This window comes from Oratosquilla oratoria, chromosome 4 (assembly GCF_046742065.1).
Source record: "Oratosquilla oratoria isolate Oo_2021 chromosome 4, ASM4674206v1, whole genome shotgun sequence".
NCBI lineage: Eukaryota > Metazoa > Arthropoda > Malacostraca > Stomatopoda > Squillidae > Oratosquilla > Oratosquilla oratoria.
Genome location: NC_134780.1, coordinates 15609512 through 15614686, shown reverse-complemented (window position 1 = coordinate 15614686; position 5175 = coordinate 15609512).

Below are 5175 nucleotides of genomic sequence, written 5' to 3'. Positions count from 1 at the left end.
TAACAGCCTCGTACAGAGAAAAAGGGGAAAGGGAGAGGGAGAGGGAGAAAGAAGAGGGAAGAGGAGAAAGGGGGAGAGGGGACAGGGGACAGGGGATGGAAAGATGGGGATAGGGAAGGGAGGGAAGGGGAGAGGGGAGGGGAGAGGAAAGGGGAACGGGGGAGAGGGGGAGTGGAATAGAAGGGAGATGGTGGAAAGGGGTTGAGAAGATAGGGGCAGAAGGGAGAGGGAGGGGAGAGGAAGGGGGAGGTGGAGGGGAAAAAGAGGAGGGGAGGGGAAGAGAGAAAAGGGGGAAAGAAATGGGGGAGAGGGAAAGAGGAGAAAGAGACAGAGAGAGAGAGAGAGAGAGAGAGAGAGAGAGAGAGAGAGAGAGAGAGAGAGAGAGAGAGAGAGAGAGAGAGAGAGAGAGAGAGAGAGAGAGAGAGAGAGAGAGAGAGAGAGAGAGAGAGAGAGAGAGAGAGAGAGAGAGAGAGAGAGAGAGAGAGAGAGAGAGAGAGAGAGAGAGAGAGAGAGAGAGAGATGTGGTGGAGCTTTTTCCTATGGTATATCAGTTTGTTTAATTTAAGAAAAAAAATCCAACGATTCCTAGGTACTTGTTTAGCCTAAGGGCTTAGGTTTGCACTTTGAATATGTTCTAATTACTAAACCTGGCAAACGTTTAGAAAGTAGAGTTTTCTAGTTGTAGATTCTGTAGAAAAGACAACAGCATATATAAATTTAACTAGAAAATAAAATAATATTCTACTTCCTAGTGGAAGAGAGCGTTTGCTAGGTTAACTAATGCTTAAAACTACGCACTTTTAGCCTATAACTATACTACTCCACTACCTAACATCCTTCCGCCCTCCTCCCTCTTTTTCTCACAAACCTACTCCCACGGCCCACTTCCACACCAATACCATTTCTTCACCCCAAGCCTATTGTTTCATATATTTATTGTGACTTCTCACCCCAGACATGTCTGACCTAGCTACAAGGATCTAAGAAAAAGAAAATTGAACCTTGGGGTATTATTCTGTAAGGGTTATTTTCCCGACTTTTCGGGGATGTAGGATGAGGTCTTGTCATCGTTGAACCCTTACAGGCGAAGCCATGTTGGAGTGCGCCCCCCCACAGAGCTGTACATAATACACTCGACTAGTAACATGGGCGGGGGTGGGGGAGTTAGGGAGGGGAGGTAGAGGTGGTAAGGATGGCGGAGTAAGGGAGGGGAGATGGAGGTGTTGGGGTGGGGGAGAAGGGAAGGTAGAAGTAGTCGGGGTGGAGGAATATGGAGGGGAGTAAGTGGAGGGAGAGGAGTGGAGAGAGAAGGTATACGTACTAGGGGATGGGGGAATAGTATGGGAGGGAAGGCAGAGGTAGGGGATTGGGGAGTGGAGAGGGAAGGTAGAGCTGGAGAAGTGAGGAGGGAAGATAGAGGTGTTAGTCTGTGGGGGGGAAGTTGTAGGTAGTGGGGGTGGAAATATGGGGTTGGGGTAGGGGAGTGGAGGTAAAGATGTTGGGGTATAGGGGAGCGGGAGGGGAGGCAGTCAGGGGGGAGGGAATGAGGAGGGCAAGTGGAGGTGATGGAGGGGGGAAATGAAGAGGAAAGGTGTAGGTGGTGAGATGTGGAGTGGTGTGGGGTGGGGTGGGGAGGTAAAGATAGTGGTGAGGGGGTAGAGTGAGGGGAACCTCAGGGTTGAGGGAATCTGACGAGGGGGCTGGGAGTATACGGAAGGATGTGCTGGAGTTAGGTAAAGGGAAAGGGAGTTAGGAAGGACAATCTCAACCTTTGTTGACATCAAGATAGAGGCTGAAAGGTTGACTTCGTAAGTGTACGGTGGCTGTGCATAGGAAGGTATAGATTTAAAGAGCAACTACCAAGCCAAGATATAAATTTGCATTTTTTTTTCTTTGTAATGTTATTTGTTTTTCAGGGACGATTTGACGAGAATATTCGTCGTCCACTTAATGCATTCTAAAGTATAGTTTACAGAGCTATTTCTTGGTGTTACTTCTGATGACGTCATGAGTTATGTACCAACCCAAGCCATCTCAATTATCATTGACGTCCTGTAACGAAACAGATATTTCCTTCACTGAAATTGAGTTTTTCATCGCCAATTGAGACGAGTCTCGACTCTAAGTATCTCTGACAACAGCTAAGATGTGTAGCTAGACGGCATAGTTATGTGCTGCAAACTTGTACCGGAATATCTGAAGAAAAGCTGGCATTTCCGGATTTTGAAACTAAATAACTTTTATCATCGCTATTATTATCATTATTACCATTACTGTTATTATCATTGCCATCATAAGCATTACCTGTGGTATTACTATTTTCACTACCATCACTATTATTATTTCATGTCGGTTAACGAGATGTTTACACCTCTCGCATTTGAATGACTTTCAAGGGCGTCTTGGTACTACATTTGGTAAGGGGTTCGAAAAAAAAGCCCCGGAAGAAAGAAAAAAAGAAAAGAAAAGGAAAACGGAAAATAGCCCCCAAAACGCTCAGGAAAAAAGCCCCGACGGAAAAAAGCCCCACATAGGGAACGCACTGGCGGAAAAAAGTCCTACCTTTAAAATACCCAGATTATAGAAAAGCCCCAATTGGGAGGAAAAAACCCAATAAAGAAAATAAGACTATTTTTCAATAAAACTATATGTTTATTGAGTAAGAGATAAGTTAACATAATACAAAATTTATAGACTAGGTAATATGAATAAAATATAATACAAAATCAGCACTGCTTAAAATATAACAACGTTAGGTTGTAAACCGAAATAAATATATATATATAGATATATGAAATAGTACATTTAATGGAGCTTTAGTATACTTAAGCAAATATTATAAAACTAGATAATATAGATAAAATATAATTCAGAGACAGTCAAATCAATATAAAATGTAGTGAGCACATCCTTTAAGAAACGTTTCAATGTATTTCGTGTCTACTTCAAAGCCTTTGCAAAGATTGGAGAGCCTTTTCTGTAGATTCTTTGTTTGACGTCTTTGACGATTTTATGGTGGCCTCGGGCCTCGATCACGATCCACACAGAAGGATGGTCGTGTCCTATCATCTGTTTGAAGGCATGATTCCACGCCTTCCAATGATTGTTCGTACGATGCTCACCAGACAAGGTTATATGGTGAACGTTCCAAAGTTCGGGTAGAAAAAGGGGTGGGGTGCGACGGCGCATATGAAGCGGTGGTAGCACATCACCTGGACATGCTGCAGGCATCTGGATACTGCGATATCTTCCATTTTTTCTCTCCAGACACGTAGGTTGCGTCGAAATAATCCACGAGACAATGCAGTTGCTCGGCAACATTAATTTCAGAAATATAAATAATACTTATGACGGTCGTAATTTTTTTTAGCCAAAATTATATTACTAAGCCTGGTTAGAAACCGTTAACCCGTAGATGAAGAAATTCATTCCTGTGCACATTTAGGTTGCTGTCAGGTGACGTCATTCAGTTAACAGAAGCACTTCCACCTCCGTCCCCCGTCTACCGGACAATGTGCCTACGAACAGTTTGTCTGCCGAACATTATGCCTAATGGACATTATGCCTACTTGTACCATGAATATCGAGCATTATGGTTAATGATTATTATAGCTAAAGGACATTTCCCAATGCTAAAAACAACCTATTTATGTTCGAGACTCAACGTGTCCACGCATCCTGCCAGTCTCCCACCTTCGGACCTCCAATTGTCTCCATAGCAGCCGGCCACGTAAGTATTTCAGAGTTTCAAGCCGCCTACATGGGCGGGCCATTTGATGGTAGTCTTCCAAATACTGTTGTATGTGTATGTGAAGTTTCGGCAGAGCGGTTTCTCCCTTGAGAGATTAGTGGGAGCGAGCAGTCGGTTACACTTGTTCTATACTTCAGTCCGCTTCAAGGAGTTTGTGTACCATTACTTTACATATCGGTGGGTGGCGATCGTGTTTCAGCTCACCCACGATAGACTAACAGTGGTCAGTTTAGCGGAACTGATCACAGACTTCATTACCCCATCTTTCTGCTGTGAGGGCACACTGCATGTTGAAATGGAATTCGTCACAAATTCAAAAGGAAGCATAACACTACTCCACCAAGGTCATGCGTATGTGATTAACAGAACGAGCGGAAGCTACACATACTGGCATTATGAGAAGAGGAAATAGTGCAATGTGTCCTTGAAGACGAAAAGCGACATAATAGAAGGACTTGTTACGGAACACAGCCATCCTCCGAACACCATAAGACTTGCTGCCCTAAAGACAGTTGATGCATTCAAAAAGAGAGTGAGGTCGTCGGACGAGTGCACATCATCTGTTATACAAAATGCAACATATTTTCCTTTGGACACTGCAGGACCCCTACCTAATAAAGAGACTCTGTCCGAATGGTGAGACGACAAAGAAGCATGCCAAATGAGAATATAATTACCGACTAACCTTTTTTGGCATACGAAGATGAGAATCTTAAAATTATGATTATAACTACCGCGAAAAAACTTGATGTTCTTGAAAGCAATTTACATTTGTTTTTAATGGAACGTTTGATTTGACCCCTGACGGTTTCCAACTCTACACTATTCATGCCATGCTAAATTAATCAAGACCAGTACCATTGATGTTCTGCGTCATAAAACCTAAGAACAAAGCAACCTACGGTGCAATATGGACTTTCCTCAAGAAAGAAATTGAAGCCCCTCACCCGTGATGCTAGACTTTGAAAAAGCAGCGTTGAATTCTATTAAAAGATTTTTCGCAGTCAATACAGTTGTCTGTTACACTTTGAACAATGTGTGCGGCGAAGATTTCAAGCTCAAGGACATGACCTGGTAAGCTGCATGGACCGAAAATGCAGTGCTGATTAAATCACTTCCAACCACTTGCATTTGTTCCTCTACAAGATGTTAGTGGCCCATTTAAAGGATTTATGTCTGCATCTGACGAGGAAACGGACGAGAACCTTGGACACTTTCTAACTCATTTCGAGGCTACGTGGATTGGAAATGTGCAGCGAGGACATAAAAGACGGCCTACTTTTCCACAAGAACTTTGTAATGCCAATGAAAGAGTTTTACAAGACTTGCCTCGCACCAACAACTCGATAGAAGTCTGGCACAGAGCCCTCGACCTACGAGTCGCCAATAAACACACAATTTGTGTCGACTTGTAGACCGAATGC